Below are 20,569 nucleotides of genomic sequence, written 5' to 3'. Positions count from 1 at the left end.
ATAAATTTATTTTTTAAAAAAGTTCATGCTAAACCTGAGTCTATAGGAAGCTCATGGATCTGCGTTTCAGGCCAGCTTACTCCACGAGCTTTTATCTCAACATTGGGATCTGGGACTTGACTGGCCAGTGCATTGTCCACAGCTCTAGTGCCACTTACTCATTTAGGAATACATAAAGGTAAAGACTTCTGACTGATGTAATGTTATACAGTGTTTACAGGCAAATGTTGATAAAATGGTTAAAGTGCTCTGATCCTTGCAGAAGAAACTGAATGCCAGAAAAACATAACATGAATTCTTTTCTAAGATTTTCAGGCCCTTTTAGATTATGTAAGGGAAACTTCTACTTGTTTTCCAGTTTCTATTCTCCCCTTCTTCCCTTAAGTAATACAAGTCCGAAATCCCCATTTCCCTCTACATCCTCCAGCTTCCCCATGGGGGGTGTGGCCATGTAAGTGTTGACCAATGGGCGCTGTGATGTGGGCAACTTCCAGCACTTCCCCCTTCTTTTCAGTAGGGGAGCTGCACGCTCTTCACTCTCTTCTCTTTTTGCCATTGCGAAAGGATGACAACTTGAGCAACCACCTTAGACCCAGAGATGGAAGCTGCGGCATGTTCCCCCGGTGGGGTCCCTGGATGACTCTGTGGAGCAAAGCCACTTACTCGCTTCTATCTCATTTCAGCCCATGTATTTTGGAGACATTGATTTTCTGCCATTTTTTCATATGCCAACTGCTAAGCTGCTCTCTCAACTAGACTCCAAATTAGAAATGCCATCTGGTTTCATTAAAAATATAGTGGGAGAAACCTGAATTCAACAGAACTCCTTTTTAGGTATATCTGAATCACAGATATACACATATATGTACCCAGCAAAAAATAACTTCTGTTTACAAGCTCAATTCATTAAAAACTGGCACGGTCCTTGGTAGCTTAAAAAGGGTGGCGGAAGGTTTTATTATAGCAATATTTAATGCTATACAGTATGTTGTATATCGTTAATCTTCAATGTGAACAGGTCAGCTTCATATATTTATCTTTTTTTCTTTTTCTGCAGATTGTACACAAGGGCAGGAGGCTTTTTGGTTTTATAGGCCACGCTTCTCCAGATGCGCTCTCCTTTGATGTTAACTACATGTGGCAAGAATGGGTGCCGGACCGTCAGAACTGTTCCTTGAGGTGTGTAGCCTCGGAGGTGCAGTTTGTCCTTAAACTGCGGCGTTACTGCTACCCAGCCTATGCAAGAACATGGCAGAACACAGGTGGTGTTAGCAACTATCTTATTAAAAACACCAAACACAGCTCAAAATGGAAACCCAAGGGAGGCTACTGTTGTCTTTCACTCTATTTTTTAAAAGCATACAATGCATTTGTGAAAAGGTACAGATTTATTTTCAGAGTAGGTTACATCTTATGAATAATCTAGTATGTATTTCTTAAAATATTCAGCTTATGTCAGTTAAGGCACATCTGTATAAAAATATACTAAAAGTCAGTAAGGCTACTTTATTCACTTTTTAAAAAGTGCTTGGTGTAGGGACCTCCCTGGTGGTCCAGTCGATAAGACTCCGTGCTTCTATTACAGGGGGTGTGGGTTCGATCCCTGGTCAGGGAGCTAAGATCCCACATGCCGCGTGGTGCGGCCAAATTAAAAAAGAAAAAAAAAGTGCTTGGTGTAAAATTACCTGCAGAGGAGAACTTGATGTCAGCCACTGCTTCAGGTTCCCCAAGTCCTTCATCTAATGTGATGTCTTCAGCAACAAGAGGAGGAAATCCTGCCATTCTTTCTTCTCCACCCATTGGAACCTTCCATTGGAAGGAGATGAAGATATTTGGAGGTTCAAATTAAACCCCTGATAACTCTAATATTAAGTAAGGCACTGATAAGATAATACTGTACAGGTATCAAGAATAAAATCCTTTTAAACATTCAACTGTTGAAAAAACCTCAAATCACTTCTAGATCAAATGAAAAACCTGGGAGCTCTGTGATGGGATGAAGCCTATAGATCCCAGTGACAAGGGCCCCATGTGGGCATCCAACTGGTGGTAACCTCCAGACAGCAGAATCTTGCTTTATTAACTTACAGTTTTTACAGTCCTCCATAAAGCTTTAGACACAATAATTTTGGGCAATTAAAGCAACATCCTTCCAAATACCTTAGTTCTTACAGGCCTGGCTGGACACAGAGATTAATCCCTGCCTCATCACCTCTCAAGGGTACATGGATAACGGGTAAGATTCAGCTTCTATGTTTACATGAATTGGAAGTAAATGGATAATAATTTACCTGTTTATTAAGAGATCTCTCCGTGTTTAGCACTAAGGACACAAAGATAGCTATTACAATATGTTCTATATGGTCCCTACCCCCAAGGAGATCAGAAGGTGGAAACAGCAAGTAAATAAATTACAAGGTAAGAAACGTGATGAGAGGCATCTACTAAGTACTGTGATTGTGAAGGAAGTAATGAACGTGGTTTGGTCAAGGAAAACATTAATGAAGAGCAGAATTTGAAAAATAGATTAAAGTTATTCAGTGGGAAGGTATCCTGGGTTAGTATCATGTACACAGAAATTGGAAAAAGGATAATGAGTTCAGAGAACTGTAGTTTAACTGTGCAGAGTATGTTATGTGTGTGTGTGCATTAGTGATGAGGCTATCAGTTTAGACTTCTCTCAGTAATGTGGAACTACCAAGGAATTATAAGCAGGAAAGAGAAAAGAATCAAAAAAGAATACTGTGGCCTGCTTTGTATTGGAAAAATCTGCGTAGTGCAGGGTTTCCCAACCTCAGCACTATTGACCTTTTGGGCCAAATAATTCTTTGTCTCGGGAGGCTGTCCTGTGCATTGCACAATTTTTAGCAGCCTCTACTCAGCATCCACCAAGTTGTGAAAACCAAAAATGCCTCCAGTCTTTGTCAAATGTTCCCTTGGGGTAAGAGTCAACCCTGGTTGAGAACTACAGCTGTGATGGGGTGAGGGTAGGCAGAAGGCAGTAAAACTGGGAGCTGGGAAAATACCTCAAAACAGGATCTCAAAACAGCCTAAAGAAAGTAGATTGCAGTTTGGACTGAGGCTGGACTCAGTGATAATTAGGAGGCAGGATTGCCTTTGACTTGGGAGGTGAGTAAGAAAACCAGAAGGCAAGGATGAGCCACAGAGCAGCCCAAGAAACCATTTGTATTACACAGGGAGAGAAGCCTCAGTGTTGTTTTGTGAATTATCAGTGAGTCCACTCTGAAGACTACACAGATGCATGGGGGTGGAGCCCTACCCTGAAAATCCCACATGTCTCTGGAGTATTAACTTTAGGGCAGTTATTTCGATGGAGTTTTAATTTCACTCTGGCTTTCTTAGGAAATCCAGAGAGAAAGAAGCATTTACTTCCCAAGTCAGGTTGGTTTTATCCTTGTTGAAGGGCGGGTGTGTATTTTGTGTTTTGACTTATTTTCAGTTGTATGAGCATTAATTAATGGTAAATCACCTCTGCATTGGACGTACCTGCTATTTTTGCAGTAGGTATGTCCCATAATCTTCATCACCACAAATACTTACGTAGCAGTGACAACAGTCCCCTTGCACTTGATCTTCTCCACAACCTCGTGGTGTAGGTACAACAGAGAGAGGTAAAGGAAACTTACCTAAAGTCACACAGCTTTGTTAAGTGGTGGAGCAGAGCAGGATTTGGACCCAGCTTGGCTCCAGAGATCTTAACTATCATACACTACACACCAGCCAACAGTGTATACCCATGTCTGGTTAAAGATCTGTAAACAGGCCCCATTCAGTCTCTGGTGAACTTGGAACAATTTCAGTGGCATAGAAAGGGCACAACAGGGACTGCAGAGCATGGGACGTGAGGAGTAAGCTTGATTGTAAAGAGGTGGAACGAGTGGGACACTGAGTTTTGTTTTGTTTTTTAAAGGTCAGAGAAATTTTAACACACCCCTTAACAGGTGAAAGGAAGGAGCAAGTAAAGCAGGAGAGAAGAGGTACGATAACCTCTAAGTGCCTGGGATTAAGAACCTCGGAGGAGAGCTTTTCCACTCATACAAGGGCTTCGCAACTCAGCACTACTCATATTTTGGACCAGATAATTCTGTGTTGTGAGGTACTGTCTTGTGCATTGCATTATGTTTAGCATCATCTCTGGCTTCCACCCACTGGATGCCAGTAGCATCACCCAGTTGTGAGAAAATCTGTAACTTAGAGCTCTTCACTCACATTATCCAGTACAACTTTCTGCAATGATGTGACCGTTGGGCAGTTGAAAAGTGGCTAGTGCAAGGGAAGGACTAAATTTTAAAGTTTATTTCATTTTAATTAACTTATTTAAATAGGTGCATGGCGCTACAATATTGGACAGTGTCACCTAGAGAAAACCCAGCTCTGTCACTATTCTAGGATCAGTCCAATCCAACATCACTTTTCTATAAGAGCCCACCTCAATTTATAGCCAAAATCCTCAAGGTGAACAAGGTCGGGGAGAGCTAGCTGATGGTGTAACAAAGTTGGTTCTGTCCAACAAAGTCTTTTTTAGCAGGGTGTGTTAACCTAACTATACAACCATCAAAGCATGTTGCCTCACCTTGAGTAACGTATGACCCCCGTGCTTCTGATATACAGTGTCCACCTTGTCCAATGAAGTAATGTGAACGGAAAGGAAGTTGGAAGCCACAACTGTAAGCACCGTTCACTGATTTTCCTTAAGAAAGGAAGAAGGAACTTATTTTATACAATGAAAAACTACCAACCAGTATAAAACTGCTGTGTGTATAAGTCAACTAAAGTTCTCTACAGAGAAAAACAGCTTTTCAAAGTTAAATACTGGTTTCAAAGGAATAAATGAAGTATTTAGTTTTGCCTTCTATGGCAAACAGGGCCATAGAAGCACCCATTCTGCAGTTACAACAGACGTTTCTTAAAGCCACATATTTGACATTTGACATTCTTCTCAGCGAAGCCACACATCATATTGCATTAGTGAATTATTCAAATGTTAAATCTGTATAGTAATCTCATGAGTAAACTCAAGATATGAAGAGAAAGTGAGGGGTGAAGCTAGGTGTAGAAAGTGAAAGAAGGATTTTCCGGAGAAATATACAAAGAACTAAAGCTACGAGGGAAACCTCCAAGATAACAGAAACTACTTTGTCATCTGGTTCACATACAGTGCCTAGAAGAGGGACTGGTACATAGAAGTACTCTAATTATTTATGTTGGAAAGTTACTACAACATATACTGAATTTCCAAGCACTAAACTGACACAGAAGAGAAATGTGACCAAAGTAGGTAGATAATTTTTAAAGTGAAGGCTCCAGCCAGTCCCTGGTGGACATTAATGAAAGATATAGGATTAGGTGCCTGAACCACGATCAGACTCCCAGCGTCTCAGAAAACGATGGGGACTGGCGCCCTAAGGCTCACCATCTGGTCTATAGCTTCGGCGCCCTTGGCGATGCAGTAATCGGACTCCAGAAGCGTGTAGAAGAGAGTGCACTTGCCAGCGTTGGTGGCGCCAACCACGTAGACGTCGCCGCGGTAGCGTCAGGAACGCTGGAGCGCGGAGATCAAACTCTGACTCCATAGCCAGTCTTGAAGCTGATGAGCTGCACGTCTCTGAGCATCGTGCTGGACTTGGGCGAAGGATTCGCTTTCTCCTGCTCGTCCCGTGGCCGGTCCCCGCTGGGGTGTTGTGGCCTTCGGTAGCCAGGGGGCGGCAGGAGCCCGGCGCGGGCACAGTCGTTCCACTGTCGCTCCTGGAGCCGCTGTCGGTAGCCGGGAGTATCCAGGGGCAGCAGGTTCACCTTGTTTCCCAGCAAGATCAGCTGCTTGGGGCCCACCGGCGCGGGCAGGTGCGGCAGCAGGGCGTCGGGCAGATCAAGCAGGTCCATCATGTACAGCACCAGGGCGAGCTTGGGCCTCCGCAGCGCGGCGGTCACCAGCTCCAGGTACTACTGCTCGCGGCTCACCTGCAGGTGCAGGGCGCGCCGGTGAAACACCAGCAGTCAGCAGCGCTGGCACACGGTCTGGGTGCATCTGCCGGGAGTTCCGTAGTTCCTGCTGCCACCGCTCCTCCCGCCGCTGCAGCACCGTCGCTCCTCCTCTTCCTGCCGCTGCTGCAGCTCCCGCAGCTGGTCCTGGAGGGTCACTGCGGGCTCCGAATCCGGGACGTACTCGGGGAACACAAAACTCTCCTCCATGTCAGCCCTTCCTTGGTTATCCCCAGTCGCTGTCGCGCCACGGGGAAGCCCACATCCCAGGCCGGATGGGTACAGGGAGGAGGAGTTGGCCGCACATCTCCTCTCGAGGAGCGTCTCCCGGAGGCCATGGCGCGCTATCGTGGGAGTGGATCCCCGCAGGAAGCTGCATAGCAGCCTATGAGTGAGGCCCGTGGGCAGCATGAGAAACGCGGGCGTGGGCAAAAGGGGCTGAGCCACCTTTTCTCACGTGCTCTGTGGCCCCAGATGTGCGCAAAACAGTAGAGACTACCTGAGAGCTGTCATTTGTCAGCGTCGCACTTCGGCTCCTCCTCTCGCGTCTAATCTCGTAAGTTCTCGCGAGGAAGGCTCTGTGGCCTGAGAGCCCAGTTGAAACCGAGATAAAGGCACCGGGGGCTTAAGACTACGGTTGAATAGGCTAGCGAGTGAGGGTTTGTTCACTTTCAGGCTTCTTCAACGCGCCGCCGCTGGCACCATCTGCTGGTAAGAAATCACATTTTTAAAATCTTCGTGTTTTTTTTGTCTTTGGAACTGGAAAAAAATAGAAAATCGAATGCCGCAGACATATGGCCACAATAAAAACTTTTTAAAACATCTTTATATTAGAGTATAATTGCTTTACAATGGTAAAAACCTTTTATTAATACATCTTCTTGGCTTTTTTTCCATGTGTCATTTGTGCAACAGCATTAAAAAGCAAAAACTTTCATTGGCTAGATCCAAAGCTTGAGAGTGTAGAAGCAGCCCCTGCTTCAACCGCTTGAGGCTTCAGCCCACAACTTGCGCATGTGCAGTTCAAGCCGTCAGCAAAGCTTAACCTACACTTTGCGCAGGCGCAGAATTAATATTGGGCTTTTTTTTTTTTTTTCCGCTCCCCCTGCCCCTCACGCGCCGTGAGACGCAGAGTATTCTGGGAACGCCCGACACGGAAATGTTTTCTTTCGACGCTGCGTAGGTCTGTGGGCGCTTGGCTTTTCTCTCTGTGGTTTTGAGAGTTAGCTTCTCGTGAACCGTTTGTCAATATGTGTGACGCACACGAGGGTAGGTGACCACTCAGAACACTCCGCGGCGACCCATCTAAGGGGGGAAACGTGGGTAGCTGGACTAATTGAGGATTTGCGGCCTCCTCCCCGGCCCGCCGCACCATGGCCCCAGTCGTTTCCCACACTCCCGAGGCCGGGAACGAATCCGGGATTTTGAGAGGTGGAGGGTGCAGGGAACGTAGCCTTTATCATCTCGGTCAGGGTGACTCTTGTTCTCTCCTCTGCCTGCCCCTGGGTGAGTCTGACACTCCCTTCCCGTGTTGAAAGTAGTGCGCAGAACCATGCGACAGGTTCCGTTGTTCCGACTTTGAAGCAAAGGACTCCTTTCTTGATTTCCCTTAAGGCCAGAGTTAATGAATTTATGAATAGTCGGATTTTTGAGCGTCAGCCTGTGCCAGGCATTGTGCTAGGCTCTGGAAATACTCCGGGGACAAAGAGTATTGAGAGGAGGGGAGCAGGGATTAGTCTGTTTTGGCGTTCCTTCATGCTGTCACGTGCCTAAGTAAATTATCTTAAAAGATGACTTTTCCATTTCCTCTTTCCACAAGATGACACAGTTCTAGGTGGCGTGTGTTTCACTGAACAGGACCAATATATCTTTTTTTTTTCTTTCTATATGTAGAATTCTTAGTCATGTCTAGTGTATTTTCATTATGTATTTTTAAAGCTCCCAATTCCATTCTCTACAGCTTCTATTTGTACGTCGTTTTCTTCTAGCTCCTTATACCGTGTTCACCCCTCACATTTATCCTTATTTTCTCAGCTGCTTCGTGGAGAAAATAGAAGCAGAAGCTTAAACTCTACTGTTTAAACGTCTGTCACTTTTAATCTTGAGTCTATTAGCATCATTATTATATTCTCTCTTTTTTTTTTTTTTACATTCTCTTAACTTCTGTGTTGGAAAAAAGTGAAAGTTTTTTTAGCTTTATTTTTGAGTAGGTAATATATTCTCATGGCTCACAAGCCATGAAAATGTAAAGTGTAAGGTCTTATTCTTGTCCGCCATCTCTCCTGTGTGAGCCCTCTCCATCATAAGTAACCACTGTTCTTTAGAGTCATAAGTAACCACTGTTCTTAGATTCTTAGCTCTCCAGATGCTTTATTTATATTCAAGGAAATACAAGTATAGTATTCTTTTTTTTTTTTTTTACAAGTTTATTTATTTATTTTTGGGTGCATTGCACATGCTTTGTCTAGTTGTGGCGAGCAGGGGCTACTCTTCGTTGAGGTGTGTGGGCTTCTCATTGCGTTGGCTTCTGTTGTTGAGGAGCACGAGCTCTAGGCGCACGGGCTTTGTTGCTCCACGGCATGTGGGATCTTCCCAGACCATGGATCGAACCCGTGTCTCCTGCATTGGCAGGTGGATTCTTAACCACTGTGCCACCATGGAAGTCCCTACGAATATAGTATTCTGTTTTCCCCCTTTTTACAGACAAAAAGTAACTTCACATTTTTCTGCACTTTTATTTTTTGCTTTATCTACTATATCCAGGAGATTTTCATATCAGTACATAGAGAACATTCTAATTTTTTTTCACAGCTACTTAGTTTGTCTGGATATACCATAACTAAAGTTGTGTCTTGATGGATAGTTGGGTTATTTCCAGTCTTTTTCTGCTTCAAACAATGCTGTAATGAGTAATCTTGTACGTATCATTTTGTCCAATACAAATATATCTGTAGGATAAATTTTTAGGTGTAGAATTGTCAGGTCAGATAATGTATACATGTTACACAAAATATTAACATTTTGCTAAATGGTGCCAAGTGACCACTGTAGTGATTATGCTAATTAGTATTCTCTTAACAATGTATAATAATCCTGTGGGGAAACAGTTAACGTTATCTCAGTTATCAAGTTTGCTCCAGCGTTGAGTCTCAATTCCAGTCCTGCTTGTGTCCTTTGATCATTATTTGATATGCCCTCATCAGTTTTTAGACACTCTTTCTTCAGCTGGCTTCTTTCTGTGTGAAATACTAGATCTCTCTTGTCCTCAAGAAAGCAAGTTGAATGGTTTATTTCCTTTTTCTTCCAATATTTTGAGAAAATGAGTGACTTCTCAATTGATAGATGGACATTTTTTAAACCTTATCTAAACCCTGTGGCAGTCAACACTGTTGATGACTTTCTCATGGAAAGTCATTCCTTCTATCTGCAACATCACTCTCACTTAATTCTTCTTACCTTTGTGGCTTTTTTTCTCTTTCTCTTCTGCTATTCACATTATCCCTGGATGATTTCATCCCTTCTCCATGGCTTCAGTTTCCATACGTGGATGACTTCTGAGTACAGTCAGCCCTCCATATCAATAGGTTCTGCATCTGGGAATTTAACCTCAGATGGAAAATATTTGGGAATACAGTGCCAGGAAGGAAAACTTGAATTTGCCTTGAGCTGACAACTATTTATAGGTGTGCCTTGTTTTATTTTGCACCTCTTTTTGTGCTTCACATTACTGTTCTTTACAAATTTAGGTTTATGGCAACCCTGGATTGAGCAAGTCTGTTGATGCCATTTTTAAACAGCATTTGTTCACTTCATGTCTCTGTATCAGATTTTGCTAATTCTTGCAATATTTCAGACTTTTTCATTATTATATTTGTTATGGTGACCTGTGATCAGTGATCTTTGATTTTACTACAGTGAGTCTCTGAAAGATCAGATGATGGTTAGCAATTTTTCACAAAAAGTATTTTTTAATTAAGGTATGTACATAATTTTTTAGACATAGTGCTATTGCATAATTAATAGACTATGGTGTAGTATAAACATAACTTTTATATGCCCAACAGGCTTTCTGTCTTGTTCAATTGATCTGTATTTGTTTTTGTGCCAGTACCATACTGTTTTGATTACTGTAGCTTTCTAGCATAGTCTGAAGTCAGGGAGCCTGACTCCTCCAGTGGCATTTTTCTTTCTGAGAATTCCTTTGACTATTCGGGATCTTCGTTGTTACCATACAAATTTAAAAAAATTTTGTTCTAATTTTGTGAAAAATGTGTAAAAATGTGTAATTTGATAGGGATTGCACTGAATCTGTAAATTTCCTTGGATAGTATACTCATTTTGACAATATTGATTCTTCCAATCCAAGAACAGGATATATCTTTACATCTGTTTGTGTCATCTTCCATTTCTTTCATTAGTGTCTTAAAGTTTTTGGAGTACAGATCTTTTGCTTCCTTAGGTAGGTTTATTCCTAGTTGTTTTATTCTTTGGATGTGATGGTAAATGGGATTGTTTCCTTAACTTTTCTTTCTGGTCTTTCATTGTTAGTGTATAGAAATGCAAGAGATTTCTATGTATAAATTTTGTATTCTGCAACTTTAGCAGAATTCTTTTTTTTAATTTTTCAATTTTATTTTTATACAGCAGGTTCTTATTAGTTATTTGTTTTATACATATTAGTGTATATATGTCAGTCCAGTCTCCCAATTCATCAGACCACCACCACCTCCCCCCCACCACTTTTTCCCCTTGGTGTACATACGTTTGTTCTCTACATCTCTGTCTCAATTTCTGCCCTGCAAACCAGTTCATCTGTAGCATTTTTCTAGGTTCTACATATATGCATTAATATACAATATTTGTTTTTCTCTTTCTGACTTACTTCACTCTGTATGACAGTCTCTAGATCCATCCACGTCTCTACAAATAACCCAATTTCATTCCTTTTTATGGTTGAGTAATATTCCATTGTATATATGCACCACATCTTCTTTATCCATTCATCTGTTGATGGGCATTTAGGTTGCTTACATGTCCTGGCTATTGTAAATAGTGCTACAGTGAACATTGGGGTGCATGTGTCTTTTTGAATTATGATTTTCTCTGGGTATAGGCCCAGTAGTGGGGTTGCTGGGTCATAGGGTAATTCTATTTTTAGTTTTTTAAGGAACCTCCATACTGTTCTCCATAGTGGCTGTATCAATTTACATTCCCACCAACAGTGCAAGAAGGTTCCTTTTCCTCCACACCCTCTCCAGCATTTCTTGTTTGTAGATTTTCTGATGATGCCCCATTCTAACTGATGTGAGGTGATATCTCATTGTAGTTTTGATTTGCATTTCTCTAATAATTAGTGATGTTGAGCAGCTTTTCATGTGCTTATTGGCCATCTGTATGTCTTCTTTGGAGAAATGTCTATTTAGGTCTTCTGCCCATTTTTGGATTGGGTTGTTTGGGGTTTTTTTTTTTTTTTGGGTTGTTTGTTTTTTTAATACTGAGCTGCATGAGCTGTTTATATATTTTGGAGATTACTCCTTTGTTGATTCGTTTGCAAATATTTTCTCCCATTCTGAGGGTTGTCTTTTCATCTTGTTTGTAGTTTCCTTTGCTGTGCAAAAGCTTTTAACTTTCATTAGATCCCATTTGTTTATTTTTGTTTTTATTTTCATTACTCTAGGAAGTGGATCAAAAAAGATCTTGGTGTGATTTATGTCAAAGAGTGTTCTTCCTGTGTTTTGCTCTAAGAGTTTTATAGTGTCCGGTCTTACATTTAGGTCTCTAATCCATTTTGAGTTTATTTTTGTGTATGGTGTTAGGGAGGGTTCTAATTTCACTCTTTTACATGTAGCTGTCCAGTTTTCCCAGCACCACTTATTGAAGAGACTGTCTTTTCTCCATTGTATAACCTTGCCTCCTTTGTCATAGATTAGTTGACCACAGGTGCGTGGGTTTATGTCTGGACTTTCTATCCTGTTCCATTGATCTATATTTCTGTTTTTCTGCCAGTGCCATATTGTCTTGGTTACTATAGCTTTGTAGTATAGTTTGAAGTCAGGGAGTCCGATCCCTCCAGCTCCGTTTTCTTCCCTCAAGGCCTCATTGGCTATTCGGGGTCTTTTGTGTCTCCATACAAATTTTAAGATTTTTTGTTTTAGTTCTGTAAAAAATGTCATTGGTAATTTGATAGGGATTGCATTGACTCTGTAGATTGCTTTGGGTAGTATAGTCATTTTCACAGTATTGATTCTTCCAATCCGAGAACATGGTATATCTCTCCATCTGTTTGTATCATCTTTAATTTCTTTTATCAGTGTCTTATAGATTTCTGCCTACAGATCTTTTGTCTCCCTAGGTAGGTTTATTCCTAGGTATTTTATCCTTTTTGTTGCAATGGTAAATGGGAGTGTTTCCTTAATTTCTCTTTTAGATTTGTCATCATTAGTGTATAGGAATGCAAGAGATTTCTGTGCATTAATTTTATATCCTGTAACTTTACCAGATTCATTGATTAGCTCTAGTAGTTTTCTGGTGGCATCTTTAGGATTCTCTATGTATAGTATCATGTCATCTGCAAACAGTGACAGTTTTAGTTCTTCTTTTCCAATATGGATTCATTTTATTTCTTTTTCTACCCTGATTATGGTGGCTAGGACTTCCAAAACTATGTTGAAAAAAAGTGGTGAGAGTGGACATCCTTGTCTTGTTCCTGATCTTAGAGGAAATGCTTTCAGGTTTTCACCATTGAGTGTGATGTTAGCTGTGGGTTTGTTATATATGGCTTTATTATTTTGAGGTAGGTTCCCTCTATGCCCACTTTCTGAAGGTTTTTATCAAAAATGTGTGTTGAATTTTGTTAGAAGCTTTTTCTTCATCTATTGAGATGATTGTATGGTTTTTATTCTACAATTTGTAATGTGGCGTATCACACTGATTGATTTGTGGACATTGAAAAATCCTTACATCCCTGGGATAAATCCCACTTGATCATGGTGTATGATCCTTTTAATGTATTGTTGGATTCGGTTTGCTGAGATTTTTGCATCCATGTTCATCAGTGATATTGGCCTGTAAGTTTCTTTTTTTGTGATATCTTTGTCCAGTTTTGGTATCAGGTGATGGTGGTCTTATAGAAGGAGTGTGGGAGTGTTCCTTCCTCTGCAGTTTTTTGGAATAGTCGCAGAAGGATGGGTGTGATTGCGGTGCTCGTATGTTGGGTGCATATATATTTACAATTGCAATATCTCCTTCTTGTATTGATCCCTTGATCATTATGTAGTGTTCTTCTTTGTTTCTTCTAACAGTCTTTATTTTAAAGTCTGTTTTGTCTGATATGAGTATTGCTACTCCAGCTTTTTTTTACTTTCCATTTGCATGGAATACCTTTTTCCATCCCCTCACTTTCAGTCTGTATGTGTCCTTAGATCTGAAGTGAGCCTCTTGTAGACAGCATATATGTAGGTCTCGTATTTGTATCCATTCAGCCAGTCGGTGTCTTTTGGTTGGAGCATTTAATCCAATTACATTTAAGGTAATTATTGATATGTATGTTCTTATTACCATTTTGTTAATTGTTTTGGATTTGTTTTTGTAGGTCTTTTTTCTTCCCATTTTCTTTTGTTCTTTTCTCTTGTGATTTGATGACTACGTGTTTTTTTTTTAATATATAAATTTATTTATTTACGTATTTATTTTTGGCTGCATTGGGTCTTTGTTGGTGCACGCGGGCTTTGTCTAGTTGTGGCACACTGGGGCTGCTCTTCGTTGTGGTGCACAGGCTTCTCATTGCGGTGGCTTCTCTTGTGGTGGAGCACGGGCTGTAGGTGTGCAGACTTCAGTAGTTGTGGCTTGCAGGCTCTGTAGTTGTGTCTTGTGGGCTCTAGAGCACAGGCTTAGTAGTTGTGGCGCATGGGCTTAGTTGCTCCACAGCATGTGGGATCTTCCCGGACCAGGGCTCAAACTCGTTTCCCCTGCACTGGCAGGCGGATTCTTAACCACTGCGCCACCAGGGAAGTCCCATGACTATGTTTAGAGTTGTGTTTTATAGCTTTTTCTTTTTTGTATGTGTATCTATTGTAGATTTTTGGTTTGTGGTTATCGTGAGGTTTTTATATAGCAGTCTCTCTCTATATTTTTATATGTGTGATTGCTTTAAGTTGCTGGTCTCTTAATTGCAAATGCATTTCCGATATCTTGCATTTGTACTCTTCTCATGATTGCTGGTTTTGACTTCATATTTGTGTGTAGATGATTTCCTACCTTTACTGTATGTTTATCTTTACTGGTGAGCTTTGTCATTGGTAATTTTCTTTTTTCTAGTTGTGGCCTTTTCTTTCCCATCTAGAGAAGTTCCTTTAGCATTTGTTGTAAAGTTGGTTTGGTGGTGCTGAATTCTCTTAGCTTTTGCTTGTCTGTAAAGCTTTTGATTTCTCTGTCAAAGCTGAACAAGAGCCTTGCTAGGTAGAGCATTCTTGGTTGTAGGTTTTCCCCTTTGATCACTTTAAATATATCATGGCACTCCGTTCTGGCCTGCAGAGTTTCTGGGGGAAAAAACAGCTGATAGCCTTATGGGGATTCCCTTGTATGTTATTTGTTGCTTTTCCCTTGTTGCTTTTAACATTTTCTCTTTGTTTTTAATTTTTATCAGTTTGATTAATATGTGTCTCAGAATGTTCCTCCTTGGGTTTATCCTGTATGGAACTCTCTGTACTTCCTGGACTTGAGTGATTGTTTCCTTTCCTGTGTTAGGGAAATTTTCAGCTATTATCTCTTCAAATATTTTCTCAGGCCCTTTTTCTCTCTCTTCTCCTTCTGGGACCCCTATAATGCGAATGTTGGTGCATTTAATGTGTCCCAGAGTTTCTTAGATTGTCCTCATTTCTTTCCATTCTTCTTTCTTTATTCTGTTCCTCAACAGTGATTTCCACCATCCGTCTTCCAGTCTCGTTTATTCTGCAATTGATTCCTTCTGGTGTATTTTTAATTTCAGCTATTGTATTGTTCATCTCTATGTCTTTGTTTCTTAAATTTTCTAGCTCTTTTTTTTTTTTTTTTTGCGGTACGCGGGCCTCTCACTGTTGTGGCCTCTCCCATTGTGGAGCACAGGCTCCGGACGCGCAGGCTCAGCGGCCATGGCTCACGGGCCCAGCTGCTCCGCGGCATGTGGGATCTTCCCGGACCAGGGCACGAACCCGTGTCCCCTGCATCAGCAGGCGGACTCTCAACCACTGCGCCACCAGGGAAGCCCTAAATCTTCCAGCTCTTTATTAAACATTTCTTGTATCCTCTCGGTCTGTGCCTCCATTCTTGTTCTGAGATTTTGGATCATCTTTACTATCATCACTCTGAAATCTTTTTCCGGTAGATTGACTATCTCCACTTCACTTAGTTCTTTTTGGGTTTTGTCTGGTTTCTTTGTCTGGAACATATTTCTCTGCCATCTCATTTTGTCTAACTTTCTGTGTTTGTGGTCTCTGTTCCTCAGGCTGCAGGATTGTAGTTCCTTTTGCTTCTGGCGTGTGCCCCCGGTGGGTGAGGTTGGTTCAGGGGCTTGTGCAGGCTTCCTGGTGGGAGGGACTGGTGCCTGCCCACTGGTGTGTGGAGCTGGGTCTTATCCTTCTGGTGGGCAGTGGTGTGTTTATAAGCAGCTGTTGGTTCAGGACAACTTTAGGCAGCCTGTCTGCTGATGGGTAGGGCTGTGTTCCCACCCTGTTGGTTGTTTGGCCTGAGACGTCCCAACACTGGAGCCTGCAGGCTTTCGGGTGGGGCAGGTCTTGGTGCCAAAGTGGCAACCTCAGGAGAGCTCACTCTGGGACCTCTACCACCAGTGGCCTTGCCCCTGGTGTGAGCCCCAGCCAACCCCCTCCTCCCCGGGAGACACCCCAAGACCTGCAGGTACATCTGGCCCAGACTCCTATGGAGTCACTGCTTTGCCCTGGGTCCCAGTGCATGTGAAAACTTGTGTGCTCCCTCCAAGAGTGGAGTCTGTATTTCCCCCAGTCCTCTGGAGCTCCTGCACTCAATCCCTGCTGACCTTCAAAGTCAAATGCTCTGGGGGCTCCTCCTCCTGTTGCCAGTCCCCCGCTGGGGAGCCTGACGTGGGGCTCAGAACTCTCACTCCTATGGGAGAACCTCTGTGATATAATTATTTTCCAGTTTGTGGGTTGCCCGCCTGGCAGGTATGGGATTGATTATATCGTGAAAGCGCCCCTCCTACCATCTCATTGTGGCTTCTTTTTCTTTGGATGTAGAATATCTTTTTTGGTAGGTTTCCATCTTTTTTGTTAGTGGTTGCTCAGTTAGTTGTGATTTTGGTGTTTTCATGAGAGGAGTTGAGCTCAAGTCCTTCTACTCCCCCATCTCGTCCTTATCTCCACAACACACTTATTCTTTTACATAAGAAGATGAGACTAATATTAGGACCAGTGCACACTAATTTTTACAATGCCCTGTTGTTTAAGTACCTATTATTGCGTAACTACCCCAAAATGTGGCTGTGTAAAAATTAATTTAATATGTTCATGGATTCAGTGGGTCAGGAATTTGGACAGCATAGTAGGAATGGCTCGTCTGCTGCCTGATGTCAGTGGTTGAACTGAGAAGTCTCAAAGACTAAGTGTTGACAGCTGGGGGTTGGGTGATCCTAGAGTATTTACTCACATGTCTGGCATCCAGCCTAGGAAAACTCAAAGACTAGGATTGCTGACTAGAGCATCTGTAAGTGGCCTCTCCATATGGTTTGGGCTTCCTCACCCAAGTATACCAGCCTTAGAGTAGTAGAACTTCTTAATGGCAGCTCAGGGCTCCAGAATAAAGTGTCTCAGCAAACAAGGTGGAACCACATTGTCTTTCCTGACCTAGCTTCTAAAGTTATGTAGCATTGTTTTAGCTGTATTCTCTTGGTTATACGAGAGTCAAAAATCCACTCACATTCAAGGGAAGAAAAGATAGACTCTCATATCTTCGTAGTAGGAGTGTCAGTACGACTTTTATTATTATAAAGGAGCATGTGAAATGGACGATATGGATGTGATCATCTTTGGAAAATACAGCCTGTTATCCCTGTCCATGTATGAAATGTTGCTGTAATAGACAGCCCACCTTAAGGTATTGCCTAGCTATTGGAGTCCTTTGCTGGCTGTACCCTCTTACCCAAATGTCTCCAAGGAGCCTGTTGGTCAGAGGACTATGACCTTGTTCCTAGTTATCAATAGTTAGCTATTAATGAGAATTACATGAACTTTCTGGAGAAGATGGAATACTTAAAATTCACACAGTTTACACTGAACCTTTGTCATGAAGCCTCTTAGTGTTTTGGGAGAATACCTGTGTGACACAGACATATGTATACATAGACCTATGAATATTATTTCATTACAATTTAGTTAATGTAGTTGAAATTTTAGAAAAGTGGGGTAAAAGGATTGTTTTTTACTTAGGAGATAGTTATGTGTTTCTGCTACATCATATCATAGGAGCAAGATGTTAACTGGTTGCATTTTACTGAAAGTTAGAATATTTTTGTTTTTTGTAGGTATGCAGTATGAGGAGGAGGAGGATGAAATCCCCCAGATTTGTGGCAAGAGGCATGCTAGATTGTAATCAGGTAACTTTTTAGACCAAACTGAATCAACTTGAAAAGCATTATAACCTATACAGGGATTTCCTGCTAATTCTGTTTTTGAAAATTAAATGTTCTATATGAATATGCTACATGAGAGCTGGTTTCTCATTTTATTTATTTATTTAAATATTTAACTTTAACTTTTGAAGTATTTCCGACCTACACAAAAGTTACACAAAGAAATCATGTATGTACTTCACCCAGATTCCATAAATGTTAACCTTATATTACATTTTCTTTGTCTTTTCCTTTTTCTCTCTCTCTACGTATATTTTTTTTCTGAAACATTTGAGAGTAATTTGGTTACATAAGAACATTCTTTTACATACTCATAATAGAACTCATCAAAATCAGGAAATTAAATATGAATACAGTTATCTTATTTAATTTAGAAACCATATCCAAATTCTGCCAGTTGTCCTACTAACGTTGTTTATAACAAAATAAAAAAAATTTTTTTGATCCTGGATCCAACATAAGAGCACATAGTGCAGTTAGTTTCCATGCCTTATTTTTTTGTCTCCCATAATCTACAACAGTTTCTCACTCTTTTTCTGTTTTTCCTTACCTTGACATTTTTGAAGAATACAGACCAGTTACTTTTTAGAATGCCCCTCAGTTTGGGTTTCCTCATAATTGGATTCAGATGATTACTTTTGGAAACAGTGAATTTTCTGCTCTTAGTACATTATATCAGGAGGCACATGATGCCTATTAGGTGCTGTTAATTTGATTCCTTTGTTTTCTCATTATTTTAAATGGATGAAGTTACAGTAGGTGGTAGTATTTCAACACAAATTCCCATTCAATTCTGAGTATAATTAACTGTAGTAAAAGTCAGTAAGAAGCCTTACATATAGGTAAGAAGAGTAACTTTTAACTAAATAAAGTAACATCCTGCTACAGGATGTAAAATGTAAAAACTCTCCTCTCTTACCAAACTGACAGTTGCTTTGTATATAGTAACATTATGATGCCTCTTTGAGCCTTGCCATCTCCAAGATGCACATCCTCTCAGTTGACCCTTTCTCCTTTTTCAAAGAACACATGCTTCTGACATTCTACTAGTTGTATTTGGAGGATAAGTGAACCTGTCTTGAACATTGTTTTGTTAAAAATCTATTGAGTTTTTGGTGTGTAAATACATATCTATTTTCCCTATTAAACATGACTATAAAAACTTCTTACTGAGATATTTTGTATTTTCTATGATGTTTGAGTATTAAACACCAAGAGACATTTTATTAGTAAATGCCTATATTCTGTAGGCTATGCCTAAATTCTGTAATCTCTAGGGAGAAAGAATATTTTGATCTTAGCCAAAAGAGAATTGTTTTCAATGTATGTGACAGGTTGCTCAAGGATAAAATACTCTATTTGACCAGTCATTGCATTTAACATTTGTTACAAAATAAATTATTAGATGCTTATACTTGAATTGATTATAGGTGCTTTGGCTATTGTGAGATGACATTTTGTTTTTTCACTATTTAACATCAAGTGATCTGTCCCAAGCATTGTGAATGTGATATTACTTAATATAACCAATGCTTTCAATAAGATGATTTCTTGTACAATTATGATGGTAGATGGCATAAATATGAACTATTCATAGAGTTTAGGTGTTTAAAGAATAGCATTTGAATGAAGTACTACTGTTCTAATGATTTGGGGGAAACTAACTATGGTTCAGCTCCGTGGGGGACTGAAACTTGTTCATAGTTTTGTAAAGATTTTTCATTGTAAATTGTCCATAAAAACCATTGCTATTTATCTTACGGACAGTGCCTTCTAGGTGCTTCTTACATATCAATGGCTAACCCAGATCATTGTGAGAAATTTTTCTTTCCTGTCAGCTCACAGTCTCTACTGAAGGAAATTGGCCCCACCATTCTCGAGGCCATACCTTGTACAGGGATGATTGTGTACTGTGTTCTCTACCATAGCATCTGACTTCTAATATTGGTGGCCATGGTGGATTGAATCAGGGCGGGACTTTGACCCAAAGCCAGCCAATCTGTAGGCTGGCCAGTAACCTGTGTGGTAATCTGATGATGTCAAAATGGGAGGCTGATGATTAGTTGGGCTACACATGTTGTTTCAGAAAATTAATCTGAGGATGGGGGAGTTGGTTACTAAGGAGAGGAGGCTAGAAGCTGAGTCCAGCTATGCAGCTCTTCCTGTGTGGTGGTGAGGGGAGAGATTCCTCTTGCACTTATATCTACTTGTATCTTCATTGTATAGCTCCTTCCCCATCCCTGACATGAACAAGTGTCTATTCCTTATAAACAGTACATCTACTCTTTTAGATTCTTTGTTCTTCTTTAAGGCATCATTCTGTGATTTCTCTCTATCTACACTACTAATTCTGATCTCTCACTCTTGCTCCATTTGTTATCATCAGTCATTTGCTGAATATTTTCACTTCAGTGACTTATTCTCATCTTACCTTTAACATATTCAAAATAGAATAATTTTAACCTAAAGTTGAAATTCTTACCCATTCCATATTTTAGTCATTGATATCATCATCTTCACAGTCATTCAAATAGAGGGTTTTTTTGTTTTTTGTGTTTTTTTTTACAAGAAACGCTGTTTAACTTTTGAGGTGATAAAAAAGTAAAATAACAACGAAATATTTTGTTTTTACATGTCATGTTGAATCAGACAACAACTTAAACAAAATCGTTTGTTCTTAGAGTATATGGAAATGAGCAATCCTCCATACTCATAGCAGAAATATTAAGTGGCACAAATCTCTGAACAGCATTTGGGCAATTTAAATATTAAACGTTAATTCCAATGAATCATACATTTTCTGAAGAAAATAATTATATACATCAGCTTTTAAGAATTTGCAAAGGGTGTTTATCTCCAAGTTGTTTATGATAGAGGGAAAAAAAGGGAGGAAACAATCTAGCAACCTATATGTTTATCAAGAGGAAATTG

The 20,569-nt window shown here is 40.6% G+C and overlaps 1 long non-coding RNA gene and 1 pseudogene across 3 annotated transcripts in view; one reads left to right on the top strand and one right to left on the bottom strand.

Annotated features, from left to right (window-relative positions):
* Positions 1 to 983: 983 nt before the first annotated feature.
* Positions 984 to 6,509, bottom strand: LOC309822283 (nitric oxide-associated protein 1-like; annotated as a pseudogene). The gene is made up of 4 exons (XR_014298558.1): positions 5,435 to 6,509; positions 4,595 to 4,699; positions 1,686 to 1,806; positions 984 to 1,236 (listed from the first exon to the last, which is right to left on the bottom strand). The product of XR_014298558.1 is annotated as a nitric oxide-associated protein 1-like (transcript).
* Positions 6,510 to 6,575: 66 nt separating this feature from the next.
* LOC309821509 overlaps positions 6,576 to 20,569 on the top strand; it is a 35,622-nt gene continuing 21,628 nt past the window's right edge. Inside the window, exons 1-2 of one of the 2 annotated variants that reach the window (XR_014296623.1) lie at positions 6,576 to 6,711; positions 17,531 to 17,602. This is a non-coding gene — a long non-coding RNA (uncharacterized lncRNA). Of the gene's footprint in view, positions 6,712 to 7,154; positions 7,270 to 17,530; positions 17,603 to 20,569 lie in introns of those variants that run through there. The other variant, XR_014296624.1, reaches the window with a different exon arrangement.

The sequence above is a fragment of the Grampus griseus genome (assembly GCF_964374135.1).
Source record: "Grampus griseus genome assembly, chromosome: 4".
Lineage (NCBI taxonomy): Eukaryota > Metazoa > Chordata > Mammalia > Artiodactyla > Delphinidae > Grampus > Grampus griseus.
Note: the sequence above shows the minus strand (reverse complement) of the source record. Positions and strands in the feature narration are given on the sequence as shown.